The sequence below is a fragment of the Salminus brasiliensis genome, chromosome 25 (assembly GCF_030463535.1).
Source record: "Salminus brasiliensis chromosome 25, fSalBra1.hap2, whole genome shotgun sequence".
NCBI lineage: Eukaryota > Metazoa > Chordata > Actinopteri > Characiformes > Bryconidae > Salminus > Salminus brasiliensis.
Genome location: NC_132902.1, coordinates 8,326,394 through 8,353,160, shown reverse-complemented (window position 1 = coordinate 8,353,160; position 26,767 = coordinate 8,326,394). Strand labels below are relative to the sequence as shown.

The 26,767-nt window shown below is 46.1% G+C and overlaps 5 non-coding genes and 3 pseudogenes across 5 annotated transcripts; all 8 read left to right on the top strand.

Annotated features, from left to right (window-relative positions):
* The first annotated feature begins 1,905 nt into the window (after positions 1 to 1,905).
* Positions 1,906 to 2,082, top strand: LOC140548444 (U2 spliceosomal RNA; annotated as a pseudogene).
* A 404-nt stretch (positions 2,083 to 2,486) lies between these two features.
* On the top strand, positions 2,487 to 2,601 carry LOC140548488 (U5 spliceosomal RNA). Its single transcript, XR_011978695.1, has one exon. It is a non-coding gene; the product is annotated as a U5 spliceosomal RNA (small nuclear RNA).
* A 5,855-nt stretch (positions 2,602 to 8,456) lies between these two features.
* Positions 8,457 to 8,651, top strand: LOC140548431 (U2 spliceosomal RNA). The gene has a single exon (XR_011978683.1). It is a non-coding gene; the product is annotated as a U2 spliceosomal RNA (small nuclear RNA).
* Positions 8,652 to 9,065: 414 nt separating this feature from the next.
* Positions 9,066 to 9,180, top strand: LOC140548486 (U5 spliceosomal RNA). Its single transcript, XR_011978693.1, has one exon. It is a non-coding gene; the product is annotated as a U5 spliceosomal RNA (small nuclear RNA).
* Positions 9,181 to 15,073: 5,893 nt separating this feature from the next.
* LOC140548454 (U2 spliceosomal RNA) lies at positions 15,074 to 15,251 on the top strand (annotated as a pseudogene).
* A 392-nt stretch (positions 15,252 to 15,643) lies between these two features.
* LOC140548718 (U5 spliceosomal RNA) lies at positions 15,644 to 15,758 on the top strand. The gene has a single exon (XR_011978914.1). It is a non-coding gene; the product is annotated as a U5 spliceosomal RNA (small nuclear RNA).
* A 5,877-nt stretch (positions 15,759 to 21,635) lies between these two features.
* LOC140548452 (U2 spliceosomal RNA) lies at positions 21,636 to 21,813 on the top strand (annotated as a pseudogene).
* A 342-nt stretch (positions 21,814 to 22,155) lies between these two features.
* LOC140548485 (U5 spliceosomal RNA) lies at positions 22,156 to 22,270 on the top strand. The gene has a single exon (XR_011978692.1). It is a non-coding gene; the product is annotated as a U5 spliceosomal RNA (small nuclear RNA).
* Positions 22,271 to 26,767: the final 4,497 nt, after the last annotated feature.

The following is a 26,767-nucleotide window of genomic DNA, read 5'->3' as shown; positions in this document are numbered from 1 at the left end:
GACTGACGGCGACCTGTACTTTGTATATGGACGACGTCACGCTTTTATGTTCCGACGTTTTATCGGTCCAAAGAGCACTGGACTTGACTGACTGGTATGGAAGGGCCTCGGGCGCTAAGCTCAATAGGAGCAAGTCCGAGGCCCAGCTCTTTGGACCTTGGGGAAACATAGGCGCTGACCTGGATTTGGATTTTAAAGAAAAAGATATAAAAATTTTAGGAATTAAATTTGACGAAGAGGGTGGCGGACGGGGCAACTGGACTGACACGTTAGGGAAAGTCAGGCAACGGTTGGGTTTCTGGGGACTAAGACAGCTGACGATAGAGGGCAAGGTTTTAATTATCAAAGCGGTGATTTTACCTTTGCTTTTACTGTTGTGTTCTGTTTTTAGTCCCCCTAGATTTTTTCTTTTAGGATTGGAGAGAGCGGTGTTTTATTTCCTGTGGGGGTCCAAGTGGGAGAGGCTGAGGAGGGCGGTGGTGAAGAAGAGGAAGGAGAATGGAGGAAAAGGGCTCCCAGACCCCCACCTGTTTTTAGGAAGCAAGTTCGCTGCTTTACATATAAAGTATGCGACGAACCCCTCCAGAGACAACAAGACCGCCGCAATGGCAAAGTTCTGGATGGGGTCGTACTTGCGAAGCATAAAGATTTTACAACTCGATTTAAGAACACCCGTCTCTTTTAATCTTTCTAAGGAATATGATTTTATTAGAAAGTTTTTAAGAAAATATGATTTAGAAAAAGAAGATTTTACTGTTTTAACTAACGCAAAGTCTCTTGTCTCTCTTGTGCAGGACCGGGAAGAGGTGAGCCCAGTTCCAGGCCTCACACTAAGTGAGGCCAAGAAAGTTTGGAGGAACGCAGCCCACCCCGCTCTCCAGAACAAGCACAAAGACCTATCGTGGATGGCGGCCCATGAGATCCTCCCGGTCAGGGCCGTGATGCACTCCCGGGGAATGGCGTCCAACCCCACGTGCCCACGGCCTGGGTGTGGCGAACCAGAGACCGTGAGGCACGTGCTCTGGGAGTGCAGCGTGGCGAGGGACCTGTGGGCCATAACCGGCCCCCTGCAATGCCCGAGCCTGCCAGCAGGGGAGGTCCAGCCGTCAGTTTACCGGCTAGCGGTAAACGGGGTGGGCCAGGGCATAGACAGACTACCAGCTGCAGAGTTTACAGCGCTCTGGCTCACCCTTAACGGCGTGAAGGCCGCCCTATGGACCTCCCGCAACCTGCTGGTGGGGAAGCGAGTGACGGTGCCCCTGCACGCTCTATCTGCGCTGGTTACATCATCGCTGCAGGGGACACCGCACGCCGACATTCGGAGGAGGGGGCCGGGGTCACACGCAGGGGGGTCCAGACCACCACGGTCGCTGGCTCCCGTAGATGCACCCGGCAAGACCGCAACCATGAAAGGAGCAGCGGGCACAGGGGAGGATCTCCGCTGAGCCCGGACACTGAAGCATCGCGACTTCTGGGGAGCGAGGTGGTGCCAGCTTGATAGTGGCTCACCCCGGTCCTGCACAAAGAGACTGTTTTAGCAAAGACTTTTAAACTGAACTGATTTTACTGAATGAATATTTATTTGTTTATTTATTTATTTATTGATTATTTATTGTCTTATTTATTCCATTGATTTATTGAATCTTGTGCAAGCTTTTTAATAGTAGTTCATCTTTTAAGGAAAACCACACTGGACTTTTACACACACACTCACACATGAAAGATTTTATCGAATGTTTTTTACTGTTCGTCTATTTTAACGTACTTTTATGTGTAAAAAACGATTTTATGTGTGTACTGGTTTTATGAAATTATTTATTAAGATGAAACATGATTGTAAAAAGAAAAAGCTTTTAAAAATGTTGTGAAATGAATGAAATGGAAATGTACTGAAATTGTGACAATAAAACTTTTTTCGAAAGAAAAAAATCTGTTCTTATCAGTTTAATATCTGATACGTCCTCTATATGAGGACTATATATTAAATTGATTTTTGGAACAGGGGGCTGGAAGAGGAGCTTGCTCCTTCCGCTCCACGCATCGACCTGGTATTGCAGTACCTCCAGGAACGGTGCACCTCCTTCAAACAGTAAAAAGAAAGCTGAAGTAATGTGACCGAGTCTGTGGGGGAGGTGTTCTTTTCGAGTGCTTTTGGTTTTCCCTCCGTTTTTGTTCTTTTTTTTTTTTTTTTTTTTTTTTCTCTCTCTCTCTCTCTCTCTCTCTCTCTCTCTCTCTCTCTCCTTCTTCTTCTTCTTCTTCGGACTTTGTCTGTGTCTGTGGAGATGAGCATCTACAACTGACGCATGCCTGTTGCCTTGTGTTTCTTATTTCAGGTTAAAGTCAGCACGTGGCCAGCTTAATTTGAGGAGGAGCTGACAGGACAGGAGAAACAAGGAGGAGTTTGCTTCGCCTCTCAATCATCCCTGCCCTCCTCTAGCAACCTTGGCCCTCGGTGGGCGTCGAGAGGTCGGGGTGCTGTCAGGTATAGCTCGGGTTTCTCTTCATTCACGTATAAATCTTTCGCCTTTTACTAAAGATTTCCGTGGAGGGGAACGTTGACGAGTTTTGCCTATTTTTTGAAGGCTCCGCCTTGGCGGAGCTGCTTTTTCTCTCCAAGTTTGAAAGACAGATTCGTGCCTTCGGTCACTCGCTGGAGCTTGTGCAGGTGGGTGTGGTTAATTGAATTGTATTTATTTGTTGTTCTTTCTTTCTTTCTTTGCCTTTTTTCTTTTTCGTTTTTCTTGCAAAGTAGTCACCGTGTAGTAGCTAGTTACTAACCAAGGGGCGGTCCCGCACGGGGTGGCCTGTTCGGGTTATCGCTTCTCGGCCTTTTGGCTAAGACAGCGGTCGACTCTTTTGCGTCCCGAGATCCTGGCCTTTGTGACCTTGATCTTTAACGCAGGAGAGGAGATTGTACGGATCCCTGGTCTTGGTGGGTGAGTCTTTGACGGTAGACTCTGTCTTTCTGGCTCTGGGGCTCATTTTCAAGTTTCAAGGTAAGTGCAATCTTTTCTTTCTTCTTTGCTGGTTTTAGTGTTTTTACTTATTTATTTGTATTTATTGTTTTAAGGGTTTTATCGGCCACCAGGTGCCTCCAAGCATGTCGGCTGTTCGTGCCGGCATGCGGAGGCACCATAGTGTGTGCCTTTTATTTCGAGAGATAGATGGAAAGCTCCTGGGGATGTCTCGTTTGGACTTCTCCAGGAAGCTTGTCCAGAAAACTCTCAATTTTAAACCGACTGACCTGAACTGCCTGATGACTCTGCCTGGTAACAAGGGATTTGATGTTAGCTTCTGCTCGGCTTCCCTTTTGAAAGATTTCTGGACTCGGCTTGAGACTGTTAAAGACCAGTTCTCCATGTTCAAGGTGGAGAAACTTTCTGACAATTCCCACAAGGTGGTAATTGTCAGAATGTTTAATGAAACCGTGACTGGAGAAGACATTGTGACATGGCTGGCTAGATTCTGCACCGTTAAAAGCCCACCTGTTAAGGTTTTGGACGAGGACGGCATTTGGAACTGCTCGTGGCGAGTTCCCATTAAACAATGGGAAGACCCGAGCAGTTACCTAGGCCTGAGACAAATACCGTCTATGATAGTGTTGGGTGAAAATCGCGGTTACATCTATTATCAAGGGATGCCTAAACTGTGTCGCAAGTGCGGCAAGTTTGGACATCTTGCCGAAGCGTGTCAAGAAATTGTATGTGGGAAGTGTCGAGAAATTGGGCACACTTTCGAGGAGTGTCCCAATGGCAGACGGTGTAATCTTTGTGGAGAATCTTCCCATCTCTACAGAGATTGCCCCAAATCTTTTGCCAACAAGCTGAAGGCAAACAAAATGGCCGCCAGGCAGCATGGTGAGGGGGAGAAAGAGAAGGAGAAGAAAATGGAGGAGGATGGGGCGGTCCCTGGGGTTTTGGCGGGAGATTTGAATCCCCAGCCAGCCCCAGGGATTGGCCATGAAAAAGAGGGCGGAGCTAATAACCAGGCAGAGTCTGAGCAGGAACTGGAGGCCACCCCCTCCAAGCAAGTACAGGAACAAGTTGTGCAGCAGCAGCAAGAGGAGGAAGAAAGCACTTCCTCCCTGATTACGGTGCCGGAGGTGAGTGTGGCCTCTAGTGGGAGTGGGTCTGATGGCTCGCTCCCCAATGCTCAAGTGGGCAAAAGGCCCGCGGGGTCTCCTCTGCCAGAACTGGCAGAGAAGAAACAGAAGGCAACACAGGATCCAGGCAGTTCCTCTTCGGAAGGTCTGGATCGTCTGTGGCCTGATGAATCCCCCAATGAGGTGTCTTTCTTACACTTTCAGTTAAAGACATCCATACCCAGGACTCTACAAGAGCTTCGCTCTGTAGGCCTGGAGGCTGGAGACACCGGCCAACCTCCTAACCCCAGAACAGTGGGGATAAAAGAGGAGCAGGTGTCACAAGAAATATTGTGATTTTTAAAATGCCTTTTTAATTTTTTATTTATGTAGTCTTTTTGTTTTATTTTCATGGTCTTTTAATCACATACCTGTCTTTTAAAACCTACACTGCTCATGGCTCTCACTATTTCAACTATCAATGTTAGGAGTGTGAGAGCCTCCACTAGAGCAGAGAGTGTCTTGTCCCTTTTAAAAGATATAAAGTCAGATGTGTTTTTACTACAAGAGTGTGCTTTACCGTTCCTGAAGACATACAGAGATTGGGAGCAGCGCTGGGCTGCCGGTCCCTCTCTCTGGAGCGGGTCACACTACAATAGAGCCGACGGTGTTGCTATTTTAATAAAGAACCCTCACATCTTGGTGAAAGGCAGCACTGTGGTGAGGGATGGACGGGCTCTTTTAGTAAATTTGACTTTTTTAGGAAGGGATTTTAACATTCTTAACGTGTATGGTTTTAACGACAAAAATGACAGGTTTAAACTTTTAGAAGACCTGCAGCCCCACATGCTGGGGAGGGTACCTTTAGTAGTGGGAGGGGATTTTAATTGTGTTTTATCAAGAAAGGACAGAAAAAGAGTAGGGGATGATTTTAAATTAGACAAGACATCAGTTTTATTGCAGGGTTTAGTCAAGGATTTTAAATTAGTCGACAGTTTTAGAAAAATGCATCCAGAGGAGGAGGGCTTCACCTGGTTCAGTGGTGACTGCACCCAAGCCTCCCGCATCGACTACATTTTTACAAGAGACTGCCCGCCAACTGATGCAACATTGACCCCCCTCTGTTTTTCAGATCACCTCATGCTATCGTGCACCCTGTCTCTCCCCACCGGTGTGACTGTAGGGGGAGGGCTGTGGAGACTGAACTGCTCCCTGTTACAAGATGAAGAAATAGTTAAGAGCTACAGGGAGCAGTACAGCCTCTGGCAGACCCTCCAAGACTGTTTTGATTCACGGGCACAGTGGTGGGAAATGGTTAAACAAAAGACGAAAACGTTTTTTAAAAAGATAGGAAAAGAAAAAAAGAATAGAGAGAGACGACGCATGATGGGGCTGCAAAAAAGACTACAGAGATATTTTAACCTTTTAAACACAGGCATTGATTTTAGTGACGAAATTAAAGAAGTTAAAAGGGAAATGTCGGTTTTAAATGAAATAAAAAGTAAAGGTACAATTTTAAGAAGTAAAGAAAAAGAAGTGGAGGAAGGCGAAAAATGCACACGGTACTTTTTTAAGAAAATTTTATCCAGGGGGGGAGGGATTACAAAAATAACAAAAGAGGGGAGGGAAGAAGTAAAGACAGAGGGGATTTTAAAAGAAATTGAGTGGTTTTACGAAGATCTTTATAATGAAAAAAGTGTGCAAAATAAAACAATGGAAGAGGTTTTAAATTTTCTAGAAAAACAAATAAAAAGTCAGGATGTTTTAACAAGAAATTTTACAGGAGAGGAAATTTTAAAATGTCTTAAAGGTTTTAAAAAGTGCAAGACTCCGGGAGAGGATGGACTCCCCGTGGAATTTTATTTGACCTTTTGGGACATTTTAGCAACGGACATTCTGACTGTTTTTAATGAATTTGAAAAGTATGACCGACTTCCAGACAGTTTTAGAGTAGGGATAGTCACTTTACTTTTTAAGAAAGGCGACAAGACCGACTTAAAAAACTGGAGACCTATAACCCTTTTAAATTGTGATTGTAAACTTTTTAGTAAACTTTTATCTAGACGGATGTCGACGGTTTTAGAGGACGTGATCCACCCGGATCAAGCCTGCGCCGTGCCAGGAAGGAGGATCACCGACAGCCTAGTGTTGGTCAGAGACGCCATCTGTTTTGCGAGAGACAGAAACATTCGGCTCATAGTTCTAAATTTAGACTTTGAAAAAGCCTTCGATCGGGTCTCGCACCAGTACCTGCTCCAGGTACTGCAAAAAATGGGTTTTCCCGGGAGGTTTTTAAAGTGGGTGGGTCTGCTTTACACAGATATAAGCAGCCAAATTCTGGTAAACGGGCACCTCACAAAGGCGATCAGAGTTCGCTCTGGCGTCCGCCAAGGGTGTTCGTTATCCCCGCTCCTGTACGTTGCGTGCATTGAGCCACTGGCGCAGATCTTGAGAAAGGACAAATGGATCAAAGGACTGGACTTGCCAGGCGGACTGACGGCGACCTGTACTTTGTACATGGACGACGTTACGCTTTTATGTTCCGACGTTTTATCGGTCCAAAGAGCATTGGACTTGACTGACTGGTATGGAAGGGCCTCGGGCGCTAAGCTCAATAGGAGCAAGTCCGAGGCCCAGCTCTTTGGACCCTGGGGAAACATAGGCGCCGACTTGGATTTGGATTTTAAAGATAAAGATATTAAAATTTTAGGTATAAAATTTGACGAAGAGGGTGGCGGACGGGGCAACTGGACTGACGCGCTAGGGAAAGTCCAGCAACGGTTGGGCTTTCTGGGACTTAGACAGCTGACGATGGAGGGCAAGGTTTTAATTATTAAAGTTGTGATTTTACCTTTGCTTTTACTATTGTGTGCTGTTTTTAGTCCCCCGAGGTTTTTTCTTTTAGGTTTGGAGAGAGCTGTGTTTTATTTCCTGTGGGGGTCCAAGTGGGAGAGGCTGAGGAGGGCGGTGGTGAAGAAGAGGAAAGAGAACGGAGGGAAAGGGCTCCCAGACCCCCACCTGTTTTTAGGAAGCAAGTTCGCTGCTTTACACATAAAGTATGCGACGAACCCCTCCAGAGACAACAAGACCGCCGCTATGGCAAAGTTCTGGATGGGGTCGTACTTGCGGAGTTTAAAGATCTTACAACTTGATCTAAGAACACCAGTCTCTTTTAACCAGCCAAAAGAATATGATTTTATTAGAAAGTTTTTAAGAAAATATGATCTAGAAAAAGAGAATTTAACTGTTTTAACTAACGCAAAATCTCTTGTCTCTCTTGTGCAGGACCGGGAAGAGGTGAGCCCAGTTCCCGGCCTCACACTAAGCGAGGCCAAGGCAGTTTGGAGGAACGCAGCCCACCCCGCTCTCCAGAACAAGCACAAAGACCTGTCGTGGATGGCGGCTCATGAGATCCTCCCGGTCAGGGCCGTGATGCACTCCCGGGGAATGGCATCCAACCCCATGTGCCCACGGCCTGGGTGTGGCGAACCAGAGACCGTGAGGCACGTGCTCTGGGAGTGCAGCGTGGCGAGGGACCTGTGGGCCATAACCGGTCCCCTGCAATGCCCGAGCCTGCCAGCAGGGGAGGTCCAGCCGTCTGTTTACCGGCTAGCGGTAAACGGGGTGGGCCAGGGCATAGACAGACTACCAGCTGCAGAGTTCACAGCGCTCTGGCTCACCCTTAACGGCGTGAAGGCCGCCCTGTGGACCTCCCGCAACCTGCTGGTGGGGAAACGAGTGACGGTGCCCCTGCACGCTCTATCTGCGCTGGTTACATCATCGCTGCAGGGGACACCGCACGCCGACATTCGGAGGAGGGGACCGGGGTCACACGCAGGGGGGTCCAGACCACCACGGTCGCTGGCTCCCGTAGATGCACCCGGCAAGACCGCAACCATGAAAGGAGCAGCGGGCACAGGGGAGGATCTCCGCTGAGCCCCGACACTGAAGAATCGCGACTTCTGGGGAGCGAGGTGGTGCCAGCTTGATAGTGGCTCACCCCGGTCCTGCACAAAGAGACTGTTTTAGTAAAGACTTTTAAACTGAACTGATTTTACTGAATGAATATTTATTTGTTTATTTATTTATTTATTGAATATTTATTGTCTTATTTATTCCATTTATTTATTTGAACTTGTATAAGCTTTTATTGTAATTGTATTTCACTTTTTAAAGAAAACCTAACTGGACTTTTACACACACACACACACGAAAGCTTTTATTGAATGTTTTTACTGATCTCTGCTCTTAACTGACTTTTATGTGTAAAAATGATCTTATGTGTGTATTGGTTTTATAAAATGATTTATTAAGATGAAATATGATTGTAAAAAGGAAAAGCTTCAAAAATGTTGTGAAATGAATGAAATGGAAATTATTTGAAATTGTGACAATAAAACTTTTTTCGAAAGAAAAATCTGTTCTTATCAGTTTAATATCTGATACGTCCTCTATATGAGGACTATATATTAAATTGATTTTTGGAACAGGGGGCTGGAAGAGGAGCTTGCTCCTTCCGCTCCACGCATCGACCTGGTATTGCAGTACCTCCAGGAACGGTGCACCTCCTTCAAACAGTAAAAAGAAAGCTGAAGTAATGTGACCGAGTCTGTGGGGGAGGTGTTCTTTTCGAGTGCTTTTGGTTTTCCCTCCGTTTTTGTTCTTTTTTTTTTTTTTTTTTTTTTCTCTCTCTCTCTCTCTCTCTCTCTCTCTCTCTCTCTCTCTCTCTCTCTCTCTCCTTCTTCTTCTTCTTCTTCGGACTTTGTCTGTGTCTGTGGAGATGAGCATCTACAACTGACGCATGCCTGTTGCCTTGTGTTTCTTATTTCAGGTTAAAGTCAGCACGTGGCCAGCTTAATTTGAGGAGGAGCTGACAGGACAGGAGAAACAAGGAGGAGTTTGCTTCGCCTCTCAATCATCCCTGCCCTCCTCTAGCAACCTTGGCCCTCGGTGGGCGTCGAGAGGTCGGGGTGCTGTCAGGTATAGCTCGGGTTTCTCTTCATTCACGTATAAATCTTTCGCCTTTTACTAAAGATTTCCGTGGAGGGGAACGTTGACGAGTTTTGCCTATTTTTTGAAGGCTCCGCCTTGGCGGAGCTGCTTTTTCTCTCCAAGTTTGAAAGACAGATTCGTGCCTTCGGTCACTCGCTGGAGCTTGTGCAGGTGGGTGTGGTTAATTGAATTGTATTTATTTGTTGTTCTTTCTTTCTTTCTTTGCCTTTTTTCTTTTTCGTTTTTCTTGCAAAGTAGTCACCGTGTAGTAGCTAGTTACTAACCAAGGGGCGGTCCCGCACGGGGTGGCCTGTTCGGGTTATCGCTTCTCGGCCTTTTGGCTAAGACAGCGGTCGACTCTTTTGCGTCCCAAGATCCTGGCCTTTGTGACCTTGATCTTTAACGCAGGAGAGGAGATTGTACGGATCCCAGGTTTTGCTGCATGAGTCTTGGACCGTAGACTCTGTCTGTCTCGCTTTGGGACTCATTCTTCAAACTTCAAAGGTAAGTACAATCTCTTTTTTTCTTCTTTTTGCTGTTTTAGTGGTTTTATCTATTTATTTGTATTTATTGTTTTAAAAGTTTTATCGGCCACCCGGTGCCTCCAAGCATGTCGGCTGTTCGTGCCGGCATGCGGAGGCACCACAGTGTGCGCCTTTTATTCAGAGAAGTCGAGGGGAAGCTCCTGGAGATGTCTAGGTTGGACTTCTCCAGGAAGCTAATTCAAAAGACCCTCAACTTCTCCCCGAAAGACCTGAACTGCTTGATGACTCTGCCCGGAAATAAAGGTTTCGACGTTAGCTTTTGCTCGGCTTCCCTCTTGAAAGATTTCTGGACTAGGCTTGAGACTGTTAAAGACCAGTTCTCCATGTTTAAAGTTGAGAAACTTTCTGACAATTCCCACAAGGTGGTGATTGTCAGAATGTTCAATGAAACTGTGACTGGAGAGGACATTGTTACATGGCTGGCCAGATTTTGCACCGTGAAAAGCCCACCTATTAAGGTTTTGGACGAGGACGGCATTTGGAACTGCTCGTGGCGAATTCCCATTAAACAATGGGAAGACCCGAGCAGCTACCTAGGCTTGAGACAAATACCGTCCATGATAGTGTTGGGTGAAAATCGGGGCTACATTTATTACCAAGGAATGCCCAAACTCTGTCGCAAGTGCGGCAAGTTTGGGCATCTAGCTGAAGCGTGCCAGGAAATCGTTTGTGGGAAGTGCAGAGAAATTGGGCACACTTTTGAGGAGTGTACCAATGGCAGACGGTGTAATCTTTGTGGAGAATCTTCCCATCTCTACAGAGATTGCCCCAAATCTTTTGCCAACAAGTTAAAAGCTAGCAAAATGGCCGCCAGGCAGCATGGTGAGGGGGAGAAGGAGAAGGAGAAGGAGAAAGTAGGGGAGGAGGAGGGGGCGGTCCCTGGGGTTTTGGCGGGAGATTCGAATCTTCAGCCAGCCCCAGGGATTGGCCAAGAATCAGAGGGCGGAGCTAACGTCCGGGCAGAGTCACAGCAGGGACTGGAGGCCACCCCCTCCCAATTAGTACAGGATAAGGAAACGGTTGGGCAGCAGCAGCAAGAGGAGGAAGAAAGCACTTCCTCCCTGATTACGGTGCCGGAGGTGAGCGTGGCCTCCAGTGGGAGTGGGTCTGATGGCTCGCTCCCCAATGCTCAAGTGGGCAAAAGGCCCGCGGGGTCTCCTCTGCCAGAACTGGCAGAGAAGAAACAGAAGGCAACACAGGATCCAGGCAGTTCCTCTTCGGAAGGTCTGGATCGTCTGTGGCCTGATGAATCCCCCAATGAGGTGTCTTTCTTACACTTTCAGTTAAAGACATCTACGCCCAGGACTCTACAAGAGCTTCGCTCTGTAGGCCTGGAGGCTGGAGACACCGGCCAACCTCCTAACCCCAGAACAGTGGGGGTAAAAGAGGAGCAGGTGTCACAAGAAATTATGTGATTTTTAAAATGCCTTTTTAATCTTTTATTTGTGTAGTCTTTTTGTTTTATTTTCATGGTCTTTTAATCACATACCTGTCTTTTAAAACCTACACTGCTCATGGCTCTCACTATTTCGACTATCAATGTTAGGAGTGTGAGAGCCTCCACTAGAGCAGAGAGTGTCTTGTCCCTTTTAAAAGATGTAAAGTCAGATGTGTTTTTACTTCAAGAGTGTGCTTTACCGTTCCTGAAGACGTACAGAGATTGGGAGCAGCGCTGGGCTGCCGGTCCCTCTCTCTGGAGCGGTTCACACTACAACAGAGCCGACGGTGTTGCAATTTTAATAAAGAACCCTCACATCCTGGTGAAGGGCAGCACTGTGGTGAGGGATGGACGGGCTCTTTTAGTAAATTTGACTTTTTTAGGAAGGGATTTTAACATTCTTAACGTGTATGGTTTTAACGACAAAAATGACAGGTTTAAACTTTTAGAAGACCTGCAGCCCCACATGCTGGGGAGGGTGCCGTTAGTGGTGGGAGGGGATTTTAATTGTGTTTTATCTAGAAAAGATAGAAAAAGAGTAGGGGATGATTTTAAATTAGACAAAACATCAGTTTTATTGCAGGGTTTAGTTAAGGATTTTAAGTTAGTCGACTGCTACAGAAAAATGCATCCAGAGGAGGAGGGCTTCACCTGGTTCAGTGGTGACTACGCCCGAGCCTCCCGCATCGACTACATTTTTACAAGAGACTGCCCGCCAACTGATGCTACATTGACCCCCTTCTGTTTTTCAGATCACCTCCTGCTATCATGCACCCTGTCTCTCCCCACCGGTGTGACTGTAGGGGGAGGGCTGTGGAGACTGAACTGCTCCCTGTTACAAGATGAAGAAATAGTTAAGAGCTACAGGGAGCAGTACAGCCTCTGGCAGACCCTCCAAGACTGTTTTGACTCACGAGCACAGTGGTGGGAAATGGTAAAACAAAGGACGAAAATGTTTTTTAAAAAGATAGGAAAAGAAAAAAAGAATAGAGAGAGACGACGCATGATGGGGCTGCAAAAAAGACTACAAAGATATTTTAACCTTTTAAACAGAGGCATTGATTTTAGTGATGAAATTAAAGAAGTTAAAAGGGAAATGTCGGTTTTAAATGAAATAAAAAGTAAAGGAACAATTTTAAGAAGTAAAGAAAAAGAAGTTGAGGAAGGAGAAAAATGCACACGCTACTTTTTTAAGAAAATTTTATCTAGGGGGGGAGGGATTACAAAAATAACAAAAGAGGGGAGGGAAGAAGTAAAGACAGAGGGGATTTTAAAAGAAATTGAGTGTTTTTATGAAGATCTTTATAATGAAAAAAGTGTGCAAAATAAAACGATGGAAGAGGTTTTAAATTTTCTAGAAAAACAAATAGAAAGTCAGGATGTTTTAATAAGAAATTTTACAGGAGAGGAAATTTTAAAATGTCTTAAAGGTTTTAAAAAGTGTAAGACTCCGGGAGAGGATGGACTCCCCGTGGAATTTTATTTGACCTTTTGGGACATTTTAGCAACTGACATTCTGACTGTTTTTAATGAATTCGAAACTTTTGACCGACTTCCAGACAGTTTTAGAGTAGGGATAGTTACTTTACTTTTCAAAAAAGGAGACAAGACCGACTTAAAAAATTGGAGACCTATAACCCTTTTAAATTGGGATTGTAAACTTTTTAGTAAACTTTTATCTAGACGCATGTCGACGGTTTTAGAGGACGTGATCCACCCGGATCAAGCCTGCGCCGTGCCAGGAAGGAGGATCACCGACAGCCTAGTGTTGGTCAGAGACGCCATCTGTTTTGCGAGAGACAGAAACATTCGGCTCATAGTCCTAAATTTAGACTTTGAAAAAGCCTTCGATCGGGTCTCGCACCAGTACCTGCTCCAGGTACTGCAAAAAATGGGTTTCCCCGGGAGGTTTTTAAAGTGGGTGGGTCTGCTTTACACAGACATAAGCAGTCGAATTCTGGTAAACGGGCACCTCACAAAGGCGATCAGAGTTCGCTCTGGCGTCCGCCAAGGGTGTTCGTTATCCCCGCTCCTGTACGTTGCGTGCATTGAGCCACTGGCGCAGATCTTGAGAAAGGATAAATGGATCAAAGGACTGGACTTGCCAGGCGGACTGACGGCGACCTGTACTTTGTATATGGACGACGTCACGCTTTTATGTTCCGACGTTTTATCGGTCCAAAGAGCACTGGACTTGACTGACTGGTATGGAAGGGCCTCGGGCGCTAAGCTCAATAGGAGCAAGTCCGAGGCCCAGCTCTTTGGACCTTGGGGAAACATAGGCGCTGACCTGGATTTGGATTTTAAAGACAAAGATATTAAAATTTTAGGTATTAAATTTGACGAAGAGGGTGGCGGACAGGGCAACTGGACTGACGCGTTAGGGAAAGTCAGGCAACGGTTGGGTTTTTGGGGACTAAGACAGCTGACGATAGAAGGCAAGGTTTTAATTATTAAAGCTGTGATTTTACCTTTGCTTTTACTGTTGTGTTCTGTTTTTAGTCCCCCAAAGTTTTTTCTTTTAGGATTGGAGAGAGCGGTGTTTTATTTCCTGTGGGGGTCCAAGTGGGAGAGGCTGAGGAGGGCGGTGGTGAAGAAGAGGAAGGAGAATGGAGGAAAAGGGCTCCCAGACCCCCACCTGTTTTTAGGAAGCAAGTTCGCTGCTTTACACATAAAGTATGCGACGAATCCCTCCAGAGACAACAAGACCGCCCCAATGGCAAAGTTCTGGATGGGGTCGTACTTGCGGAGTTTAAAGATTTTACAACTTGATTTAAGAACACCAGTCTCTCTTAACCTGTCAAAAGAATATGATTTTATTAGAAAGTTTTTAAGAAAATATGATTTAGAAAAAGAAGATTTAACGGTTTTAACTAACGCAAAATGTCTTGTCTCTCTTGTGCAGGACCGGGAAGAGGTGAGCCCAGTTCCCGGCCTCACACTAAGTGAGGCCAAGGCAGTTTGGAGGAACGCAGCCCACCCCGCTCTCCAGAACAAGCACAAAGATCTGTCGTGGATGGCAGCCCATGAGATCCTCCCGGTCAGGGCCGTGATGCACTCCCGGGGAATGGCATCCAACCCCATGTGCCCACGGCCTGGGTGTGGCGAACCAGAGACCGTGAGGCACGTGCTCTGGGAGTGCAGCGTGGCGAGGGACCTGTGGGCCATAACCGGTCCCCTGCAATGCCCGAGCCTGCCAGCAGGGGAGGTCCAGCCGTCTGTTTACCGGCTAGCGGTAAACGGGGTGGGCCAGGGCATAGACAGACTACCAGCTGCAGAGTTCACAGCGCTCTGGCTCACCCTTAACGGCGTGAAGGCCGCCCTGTGGACCTCCCGCAACCTGCTGGTGGGGAAGCGAGTGACGGTGCCCCTGCACGCTCTATCTGCGCTGGTTACATCATCGCTGCAGGGGACACCGCACGCCGACATTCGGAGGAGGGGGCCGGGGTCACACGCAGGGGGGTCCAGACCACCACGGTCGCTGGCTCCCGTAGATGCACCCGGCAAGACCGCAACCATGAAAGGAGCAGCGGGCACAGGGGAGGATCTCCGCTGAGCCCGGACACTGAAGCATCGCGACTTCTGGGGAGCGAGGTGGTGCCAGCTTGATAGTGGCTCACCCCGGTCCTGCACAAAGAGACTGTTTTAGCAAAGACTTTTAAACTGAACTGATTTTATTGAATGAATATTTATTTGTTTGTTTATTTATTTATCTATTGATTATTTATTGTCTTATTTATTCCATTTATTTATTGAAACTTGAATAAGCTTTTATTGTCATTGTATTTCACTTTTTAAAGAAAACCAAACTGGACTTTTACACACACACACACAAAAGCTTTTATTGAATGTTTTTACTGATCTTTGCTCTTAACAGACTTTTATGTGTAAAAATGATTTTATGTGTGTATTGGTTTTATGAAATTATGTATTAAGATGAAATATGATTGTAAAAAGAAAAGCTTTTTAAAATGTTGTGAAATGAATGAAATGGAAATTACTTGAAATTGTGACAATAAAACTTTTTTCGAAAGAAAAAAAATCTGTTCTTATCAGTTTAATATCTGATACGTCCTCTATATGAGGACTATATATTAAATTGATTTTTGGAACAGGGGGCTGGAAGAGGAGCTTGCTCCTTCCGCTCCACGCATCGACCTGGTATTGCAGTACCTCCAGGAACGGTGCACCTCCTTCAAACAGTAAAAAGAAAGCTGAAGTAATGTGACCGAGTCTGTGGGGGAGGTGTTCTTTTCGAGTGCTTTTGGTTTTCCCTCCGTTTTTGTTCTTTTTTTTTTTTTTTTTTTTTTTTTTCTCTCTCTCTCTCTCTCTCTCTCTCTCTCTCCTTCTTCTTCTTCTTCTTCGGACTTTGTGTCTGTGGAGATGAGCATCTACAACTGACGCATGCCTGTTGCCTTGTGTTTCTTATTTCAGGTTAAAGTCAGCACGTGGCCAGCTTAATTTGAGGAGGAGCTGACAGGACAGGAGAAACAAGGAGGAGTTTGCTTCGCCTCTCAATCATCCCTGCCCTCCTCTAGCAACCTTGGCCCTCGGTGGGCGTCGAGAGGTCGGGGTGCTGTCAGGTATAGCTCGGGTTTCTCTTCATTCACATATAAATCTTTCGCCTTTTACTAAAGATTTCCGTGGAGGGGAACGTTGACGAGTTTTGCCTATTTTTTGAAGGCTCCGCCTTGGCGGAGCTGCTTTTTCTCTCCAAGTTTGAAAGACAGATTCGTGCCTTCGGTCACTCGCTGGAGCTTGTGCAGGTGGGTGTGGTTAATTGAATTGTATTTATTTGTTGTTCTTTCTTTCTTTCTTTGCCTTTTTTCTTTTTCGTTTTTCTTGCAAAGTAGTCACCGTGTAGTAGCTAGTTACTAACCAAGGGGCGGTCCCGCACGGGGTGGCCTGTTCGGGTTATCGCTTCTCGGCCTTTTGGCTAAGACAGCGGTCGACTCTTTTGCGTCCCGAGATCCTGGCCTTTGTGACCTTGATCTTTAACGCAGGAGAGGAGATTGTACGGATCCCTGGTCTTGGTGGGTGAGTCTTGGACGGTAGACTCTGTCTTTCTGGCTCTGGGGCTCATTTTCAAGTTTCAAGGTAAGTGCAATCTTTTCTTTCTTCTTTGCTGGTTTTAGTGTTTTTACTTATTTATTTGTATTTATTGTTTTAAGGGTTTTATCGGCCACCAGGTGCCTCCAAGCATGTCGGCTGTTCGTGCCGGCATGCGGAGGCACCATAGTGTGCGCCTTTTATTTAGAGAGGAGAATGGAAGGCCCCTGGGGATGTCTCGTTTGGACTTCTCCAGGAAGCTTATCCAAAAAACCCTCAATTTTAAACCGACTGAACTGAACTGCCTGATGACTCTGCCTGGTAACAAGGGATTTGACGTTAGCTTCTGCTCGGCTTCCCTGCTTAAAGATTTTTGGACTCGGCTCGAAACTGTTAAGGACCAGTTCTCCATGTTCAAGGTGGAGAAACTTTCTGACAATTCCCACAAGGTGGTGATTGTCAGAATGTTCAATGAAACTGTGACTGGAGAGGACATTGTTACATGGCTGGCTAGATTTTGCACGGTGAAAAGCCCACCTGTCAAGGTATTAGACGAGGACGGCATTTGGAACTGCTCGTGGCGAGTTCCCATTAAACAATGGGAAGACCCGAGCAGTTACCTAGGCTTGAGACAGATACCGTCTATGATAGTGTTGGGTGAAAACCGAGGCTACATATATTACCAAGGGATGCCCAAACTCTGTCGCAAGTGCGGCAAGTTTGGACATCTTGCCGAAGCATGTCAAGAAATTGTATGTGGGAAGTGTAGAGAAATTGGGCACACTTTCGAGGAGTGTACCAATGGCAGACGGTGTAATCTTTGTGGAGAATCAACCCATCTCTACAGAGATTGCCCCAAATCTTTTGCCAACAAGTTGAAGGCAAGCAAAATGGCCGCCAGGCAGCATGGCCAGGAGGAGAAGGAGAAGGAGAAAGAAGGGGAGGAGGAGGGGGCGGTCCCTGGGGTTTTGGCGGGAGATTTGAATCCTCAGCCAGCCCCAGGGATTGGCTTAGAAACAGGGGGCGGAGCTAACGTCCAGGCAGAGTCAGAGCAGGAACTGGAGGCCACCCCCTCCAAGCTGGTTCAGGAACAGGTCGTGCAGCAGCAGCAAGAGGAGGAAGAAAGCACTTCCTCCCTGATTACGGTGCCGGAGGTGAGCGTGGCCTCCAGTGGGAGTGGGTCTGATGGCTCGCTCCCCAATGCTCAAGTGGGCAAAAGGCCCGCGGGGTCTCCTCTGCCAGAACTGGCAGAGAAGAAACAGAAGGCAACACAGGATCCAGGCAGTTCCTCTTCGGAAGGTCTGGATCGTCTGTGGCCTGATGAATCCCCCAATGAGGTGTCTTTCTTACACTTTCAGTTAAAGACATCTACGCCCAGGACTCTACAAGAGCTTCGCTCTTTAGGCCTGGAGGCTGGAGACACCGGCCAACCTCCTAACCCCAGAACAGTGGGGGTAAAAGAGGAGCAGGTGTCACAAGAAATTATGTGATTTTTAAAATGCCTTTTTAATCTTTTATTTGTGTAGTCTTTTTGTTTTATTTTCATGGTCTTTTAATCACATACCTGTCTTTTAAAACCTACACTGCTCATGGCTCTCACTATTTCGACTATCAATGTTAGGAGTGTGAGAGCCTCCACTAGAGCAGAGAGTGTCTTGTCCCTTTTAAAAGATGTAAAGTCAGATGTGTTTTTACTTCAAGAGTGTGCTTTACCGTTCCTGAAGACGTACAGAGATTGGGAGCAGCGCTGGGCTGCCGGTCCCTCTCTCTGGAGCGGTTCACACTACAACAGAGCCGACGGTGTTGCAATTTTAATAAAGAACCCTCACATCCTGGTGAAGGGCAGCACTGTGGTGAGGGATGGACGGGCTCTTTTAGTAAATTTGACTTTTTTAGGAAGGGATTTTAACATTCTTAACGTGTATGGTTTTAACGACAAAAATGACAGGTTTAAACTTTTAGAAGACCTGCAGCCCCACATGCTGGGGAGGGTGCCGTTAGTGGTGGGAGGGGATTTTAATTGTGTTTTATCTAGAAAAGATAGAAAAAGAGTAGGGGATGATTTTAAATTAGACAAAACATCAGTTTTATTGCAGGGTTTAGTTAAGGATTTTAAGTTAGTCGACTGCTACAGAAAAATGCATCCAGAGGAGGAGGGCTTCACCTGGTTCAGTGGTGACTACGCCCGAGCCTCCCGCATCGACTACATTTTTACAAGAGACTGCCCGCCAACTGATGCTACATTGACCCCCTTCTGTTTTTCAGATCACCTCCTGCTATCATGCACCCTGTCTCTCCCCACCGGTGTGACTGTAGGGGGAGGGCTGTGGAGACTGAACTGCTCCCTGTTACAAGATGAAGAAATAGTTAAGAGCTACAGGGAGCAGTACAGCCTCTGGCAGACCCTCCAAGACTGTTTTGACTCACGAGCACAGTGGTGGGAAATGGTAAAACAAAGGACGAAAACGTTTTTTAAAAAGATAGGAAAAGAAAAAAAGAATAGAGAGAGACGACGCATGATGGGGCTGCAAAAAAGACTACAAAGATATTTTAACCTTTTAAACACAGGCATTGATTTTAGTGATGAAATTAAAGAAGTTAAAAGGGAAATGTCGGTTTTAAATGAAATAAAAAGTAAAGGAACAATTTTAAGAAGTAAAGAAAAAGAAGTTGAGGAAGGAGAAAAATGCACACGCTACTTTTTTAAGAAAATTTTATCTAGGGGGGGAGGGATTACAAAAATAACAAAAGAGGGGAGGGAAGAAGTAAAGACAGAGGGGATTTTAAAAGAAATTGAGTGTTTTTATGAAGATCTTTATAATGAAAAAAGTGTGCAAAATAAAACGATGGAAGAGGTTTTAAATTTTCTAGAAAAACAAATAGAAAGTCAGGATGTTTTAATAAGAAATTTTACAGGAGAGGAAATTTTAAAATGTCTTAAAGGTTTTAAAAAGTGTAAGACTCCGGGAGAGGATGGACTCCCCGTGGAATTTTATTTGACCTTTTGGGACATTTTAGCAACTGACATTCTGACTGTTTTTAATGAATTCGAAACTTTTGACCGACTTCCAGACAGTTTTAGAGTAGGGATAGTTACTTTACTTTTCAAAAAAGGAGACAAGACCGACTTAAAAAATTGGAGACCTATAACCCTTTTAAATTGTGATTGTAAACTTTTTAGTAAACTTTTATCTAGACGCATGTCGACGGTTTTAGAGGACGTGATCCACCCGGATCAAGCCTGCGCCGTGCCAGGAAGGAGGATCACCGACAGCCTAGTGTTGGTCAGAGACGCCATCTGTTTTGCGAGAGACAGAAACATTCGGCTCATAGTCCTAAATTTAGACTTTGAAAAAGCCTTCGATCGGGTCTCGCACCAGTACCTGCTCCAGGTACTGCAAAAAATGGGTTTCCCCGGGAGGTTTTTAAAGTGGGTGGGTCTGCTTTACACAGACATAAGCAGTCGAATTCTGGTAAACGGGCACCTCACAAAGGCGATCAGAGTTCGCTCTGGCGTCCGCCAAGGGTGTTCGTTATCCCCGCTCCTGTACGTTGCGTGCATTGAGCCACTGGCGCAGATCTTGAGAAAGGATAAATGGATCAAAGGACTGGACTTGCCAGGCGGACTGACGGCGACCTGTACTTTGTATATGGACGACGTCACGCTTTTATGTTCCGACGTTTTATCGGTCCAAAGAGCACTGGACTTGACTGACTGGTATGGAAGGGCCTCGGGCGCTAAGCTCAATAGGAGCAAGTCCGAGGCCCAGCTCTTTGGACCTTGGGGAAACATAGGCGCTGACCTGGATTTGGATTTTAAAGACAAAGATATTAAAATTTTAGGTATTAAATTTGACGAAGAGGGTGGCGGACGGGGCAACTGGACTGACGCGTTAGGGAAAGTCAGGCAACGGTTGGGTTTTTGGGGACTAAGACAGCTGACGATAGAAGGCAAGGTTTTAATTATTAAAGCTGTGATTTTACCTTTGCTTTTACTGTTGTGTTCTGTTTTTAGTCCCCCAAAGTTTTTTCTTTTAGGATTGGAGAGAGCGGTGTTTTATTTCCTGTGGGGGTCCAAGTGGGAGAGGCTGAGGAGGGCGGTGGTGAAGAAGAGGAAGGAGAATGGAGGAAAAGGGCTCCCAGACCCCCACCTGTTTTTAGGAAGCAAGTTCGCTGCTTTACACATAAAGTATGCGACGAATCCCTCCAGAGACAACAAGACCGCCCCAATGGCAAAGTTCTGGATGGGGTCGTACTTGCGGAGTTTAAAGATTTTACAACTTGATTTAAGAACACCAGTCTCTTTTAACCTGTCAAAAGAATATGATTTTATTAGAAAGTTTTTAAGAAAATATGATTTAGAAAAAGAAGATTTAACGGTTTTAACTAACGCAAAATGTCTTGTCTCTCTTGTGCAGGACCGGGAAGAGGTGAGCCCAGTTCCCGGCCTCACACTAAGTGAGGCCAAGGCAGTTTGGAGGAACGCAGCCCACCCCGCTCTCCAGAACAAGCACAAAGATCTGTCGTGGATGGCAGCCCATGAGATCCTCCCGGTCAGGGCCGTGATGCACTCCCGGGGAATGGCATCCAACCCCATGTGCCCACGGCCTGGGTGTGGCGAACCAGAGACCGTGAGGCACGTGCTCTGGGAGTGCAGCGTGGCGAGGGACCTGTGGGCCATAACCGGTCCCCTGCAATGCCCGAGCCTGCCAGCAGGGGAGGTCCAGCCGTCTGTTTACCGGCTAGCGGTAAACGGGGTGGGCCAGGGCATAGACAGACTACCAGCTGCAGAGTTCACAGCGCTCTGGCTCACCCTTAACGGCGTGAAGGCCGCCCTGTGGACCTCCCGCAACCTGCTGGTGGGGAAGCGAGTGACGGTGCCCCTGCACGCTCTATCTGCGCTGGTTACATCATCGCTGCAGGGGATACCGCACGCCGACATTCGGAGGAGGGGACCGGGGTCACACGCAGGGGGGTCCAGACCACCACGGTCGCTGGCTCCCGTAGATGCACCCGGCAAGACCGCAACCATGAAAGGAGCAGCGGGCACAGGGGAGGATCTCCGCTGAGCCCCAACACTGAAGAATCGCGACTTCTGGGGAGCGAGGTGGTGCCAGCTTGATAGTGGCTCACCCCGGTCCTGCACAAAGAGACTGTTTTAGCAAAGACTTTTAAACTGAACTGATTTTATTGAATGAATATTTATTTGTTTGTTTATTTATTTATCTATTGATTATTTATTGTCTTATTTATTCCATTTATTTATTGAAACTTGAATAAGCTTTTATTGTCATTGTATTTCACTTTTTAAAGAAAACCAAACTGGACTTTTACACACACACACACAAAAGCTTTTATTGAATGTTTTTACTGATCTTTGCTCTTAACAGACTTTTATGTGTAAAAATGATTTTATGTGTGTATTGGTTTTATGAAATTATGCATTAAGATGAAATATGATTGTAAAAAGAAAAGCTTTTTAAAATGTTGTGAAATGAATGAAATGGAAATTACTTGAAATTGTGACAATAAAACTTTTTTCGAAAGAAAAAAAATCTGTTCTTATCAGTTTAATATCTGATACGTCCTCTATATGAGGACTATATATTAAATTGATTTTTGGAACAGGGGGCTGGAAGAGGAGCTTGCTCCTTCCGCTCCACGCATCGACCTGGTATTGCAGTACCTCCAGGAACGGTGCACCTCCTTCAAACAGTAAAAAGAAAGCTGAAGTAATGTGACCGAGTCTGTGGGGGAGGTGTTCTTTTCGAGTGCTTTTGGTTTTCCCTCCGTTTTTGTTTTTTTTTTTTTTTCTCTCTCTCTCTCTCTCTCTCTCCTTCTTCTTCTTCTTCTTCGGACTTTGTCTGTGTCTGTGGAGATGAGCATCTACAACTGACGCATGCCTGTTGCCTTGTGTTTCTTATTTCAGGTTAAAGTCAGCACGTGGCCAGCTTAATTTGAGGAGGAGCTTCGCCTCTCAATCATCCCTGCCCTCCTCTAGCAACCTTGGCCCTCGGTGGGCGTCGAGAGGTCGGGGTGCTGTCAGGTATAGCTCGGGTTTCTCTTCATTCACGTATAAATCTTTCGCCTTTTACTAAAGATTTCCGTGGAGGGGAACGTTGACGAGTTTTGCCTATTTTTTGAAGGCTCCGCCTTGGCGGAGCTGCTTTTTCTCTCCAAGTTTGAAAGACAGATTCGTGCCTTCGGTCACTCGCTGGAGCTTGTGCAGGTGGGTGTGGTTAATTGAATTGTATTTATTTGTTTTTCTTTCTTTCTTTCTTTGCCTTTTTTCTTTTTCGTTTTTCTTGCAAAGTAGTCACCGTGTAGTAGCTAGTTACTAACCAAGGGGCGGTCCCGCACGGGGTGGCCTGTTCGGGTTATCGCTTCTCGGCCTTTTGGCTAAGACAGCGGTCGACTCTCTCGCGTCCTGAGATCTTGGTCTTTGTGACCCTGGTTCTTAACGCTAGAGAGTAGATTGTACGGATCCCGGGTTTTGTTGCATGAGTCTTGGACCGTAGAGTCTGTCTGTCTCGCTTTGGGACTCATTCGTCAAACATCAAAGGTAAGTACAATCTCTTTTTTCTTCTTTTTGCTGTTTTTAGTGGTTTTATCTATTTATTTGTATTTATTGTTTTAAGAGTTTCATCGGCCACCAGGTGCCTCCAAGCATGTCGGCTGTACGTGCCGGCATGCGGAGGCACCACAGCGTGCGCCTTTTATTCAGAGAAGTCGAGGGGAAGCTCCTGGGGATGTCTAGGTTGGACTTCTCCAGGAAGCTAATTCAAAAGACCCTCAACTTCTCCCCAAATGACCTGAACTGCTTAATGACTCTGCCCGGAAATAAAGGATTTGATGTTAGCTTTTGCTCGGCTTCCCTCTTGAAAGATTTCTGGACTCGGATTTAAACTGTTAAGGACCAGTTCTCCATGTTCAAGGTGGAGAAACTTTCTGACAATTCCCACAAGGTGGTGATTGTCAGAATGTTTAATGAAACCGTGACTGGAGAAGACATTGTGACATGGCTGGCTAGATTCTGCACCGTTAAAAGCCCACCTGTTAAGGTATTGGACGAGGACGGCATTTGGAACTGCTCGTGGCGAGTTCCCATTAAACAATGGGAAGACCCGAGCAGTTACCTAGGCTTGAGACAAATACCGTCTATGATAGTGTTGGGTGAAAATCGCGGTTACATCTATTATCAAGGGATGCCCAAACTGTGTCGCAAGTGCGGCAAGTTTGGACATCTTGCCGAAGCGTGTCAAGAAATTGTGTGTGGGAAGTGTAGAGAAATTGGGCACACTTTCGAGGAGTGTCCCAATGGCAGACGGTGTAATCTTTGTGGAGAATCTTCCCATCTCTACAGAGATTGCCCCAAATCTTTTGCCAACAAGCTGAAGGCAAGCAAAATGGCCGCCAGGCAGCATGGTGAGGGGGAGAAAGAGAAGTAGAAGAAAATGGAGGAGGAGGGGGCGGTCCCTGGGGTTTTGGCGGGAGATTTGAATCCCCAGCCAGCCCCAGGGATTGGCCAAGAAACAGGGGGCGGAGCTAACATCCAGACAGAGTCTGAGCAGGAACTGGAGGCCACCCCCTCCAAGCTGGTTCAGGAACAGGTTGGGCAGCAGCAGCAAGAGGAGGAAGAAAGCACTTCCTCCCTGATCACGGTGCCGGAGGTGAGTGTGGCCTCCAGTGGGAGTGGGTCTGACGGCTCGCTCCCCAATGCTCAAGTGGGCAAAAGGCCCGCGGGGTCTCCTCTGCCAGAACTGGCAGAGAAGAAACAGAAGGCAACACAGGATCCAGGCAGTTCCTCCTCGGAAGGTCTGGATCGCCTGTGGCCTGATGAGTCCCCTAATGAGGTGTCTTTCCTACATTTTCAGTTAAAGACATCCACACCCAGGACTCTACAAGAGCTTCGCTCTGTAGGCCTGGAGGCTGGAGACACCGGCCAACCTCCTAACCCCAGAACAGTGGGGGTAAAAGAGGAGCAGGTGTCACAAGAAATTATGTGATTTTTAAAATGCCTTTTTAATCTTTTATTTGTGTAGTCTTTTTGTTTTATTTTCATGGTCTTTTAATTATATACCTGTCTTTTAAAACCTACACTGCTCATGGCTCTCACTATTTCGACTATCAATGTTAGGAGTGTGAGAGCCTCCACTAGAGCAGAGAGTGTCTTGTCCCTTTTAAAAGATGTAAAGTCAGATGTGTTTTTACTACAAGAGTGTGCTTTACCGTTCCTGAAGACGTACAGAGATTGGGAGCAGCGCTGGGCTGCCGGTCCCTCTCTCTGGAGCGGTTCACACTACAACAGAGCCGATGGTGTTGCTATTTTAATAAAGAACCCTCACATCTTGGTGAAGGGCAGCACTGTGGTGAGGGATGGACGGGCTCTTTTAGCAAATTTGACTTTTTTAGGAAGGGATTTTAACATTCTTAACGTGTATGGTTTTAATGATAAAAACGACAGGTATAAACTTTTAGAAGACCTGCAGCCCCACATGCTGGGGAGGGTGCCATTAGTAGTGGGAGGGGATTTTAATTGCGTTTTATCAAGAAAAGATAGAAAAAGAGTAGGGGACGATTTTAAATTAGACAAAACGTCAGTTTTATTGCAGGGCTTAGCTAAGGATTTTAAGTTAGTCGACTGTTACAGGAAAATGCATCCAGAGGAGGAGGGCTTCACCTGGTTCAGTGGTGACTGCACCCGAGCCTCCCGCATCGACTACATTTTTACAAGAGACTGCCCGCCAACTGATGCAACATTGACCCCCCTCTGTTTTTCAGATCACCTCATGCTATCGTGCACCCTGTCTCTCCCCACCGGTGTGACTGTAGGGGGAGGGCTGTGGAGACTGAACTGCTCCCTGTTACAAGATGAAGAAATAGTTAAGAGCTACAGGGAGCAGTACAGTCTCTGGCAGACCCTCCAAGACTGTTTTGACTCACGGGCACAGTGGTGGGAAATGGTAAAACAAAGGACAAAGACGTTTTTTAAAAAGATAGGAAGGGACAAAAAGAATAGAGAGAGACGACGCATGATGGGGCTGCAAAAAAGACTACAGAGATATTTTAACCTTTTAAACACAGGCATTGATTTTAGTGATGAAATTAAAGAAGTTAAAAGGGAAATGTCGGTTTTAAATGAAATAAAAAGTAAAGGAACAATTTTAAGAAGTAAAGAAAAAGAAGTTGAAGGTGAAAAATGCACACGGTACTTTTTTAAGAAAATTTTATCCGGGGGGGAGGGATTACAAAAATAACAAAAGAGGGGAGGGAAGAAGTAAAGACAGAGGGGATTTTAAAAGAAATTGAGTGTTTTTATGAAGATCTTTATAATGAAAAAAGTGTGCAAAATAAAACGATGGAAGAGGTTTTAAATTTTCTAGAAAAACAAATAAAAAGTCAGGATGTTTTAACAAGAAATTTTACAGGAGAGGAAATTTTAAAATGTCTTAAAGGTTTTAAAAAGTGCAAGACTCCGGGAGAGGATGGACTCCCCGTGGAATTTTATTTGACCTTTTGGGACATTTTAGCAACTGACATTCTGACTGTTTTTAATGAATTTGAAAAGTATGACCGACTTCCAGACAGTTTTAGAGTAGGGATAATCACTTTACTTTTTAAGAAAGGCGACAAGACCGACTTAAAAAACTGGAGACCCTTATAACCCTAATAACCCTTTTAAATTGTGATTGTAAACTTTTTAGTAAACTTTTATCTAGACGCATGTCGACGGTTTTAGAGGACGTGATCCACCCGGATCAAGCCTGCGCCGTGCCAGGAAGGAGGATCACCGACAGCCTAGTGTTGGTCAGAGACGCCATCTGTTTTGCGAGAGACAGAAACATTCGGCTCATAGTCCTAAATTTAGACTTTGAGAAAGCCTTCGATCGGGTCTCGCACCAGTACCTGTTCCAGGTACTGCAAAAAATGGGTTTCCCCGGGAGGTTTTTAAAGTGGGTGGGTCTGCTTTACACACACATAAGCAGTCGAATTCTGGTAAACGGGCACCTCACAAAGGCGATCAGAGTTCGCTCTGGCGTCCGCCAAGGGTGTTCGTTATCCCCGCTCCTGTACGTTGCGTGCATTGAGCCACTGGCGCAGATCTTGAGAAAGGATAAATGGATCAAAGGACTGGACTTGCCAGGCGGACTGACGGCGACCTGTACTTTGTACATGGACGACGTTACGCTTTTATGTTCCGACGTTTTATCGGTCCAAAGAGCACTGGACTTGACTGACTGGTATGGAAGGGCCTCGGGCGCTAAGCTCAATAGGAGCAAGTCCGAGGCCCAGCTCTTTGGACCTTGGGGAAACATAGGCGCCGACTTGGATTTGGTTTTTAAAGACAAAGATATTAAAATTTTAGGTATTAAATTTGACGAAGAGGGTGGCGGACGGGGCAACTGGACTGACGCGTTAGGGAAAGTCAGGCAACGGTTGGGTTTTTGGGGACTAAGACAGCTGACGATAGAAGGCAAGGTTTTAATTATTAAAGCTGTGATTTTACCTTTGCTTTTACTGTTGTGTTCTGTTTTTAGTCCCCCGAAGTTTTTTCTTTTAGGTTTGGAGAGAGCGGTGTTTTATTTCCTGTGGGGGTCCAAGTGGGAGAGGCTGAGGAGGGCGGTGGTAAAGAAGAGGAAAGAGAACGGAGGGAAAGGGCTC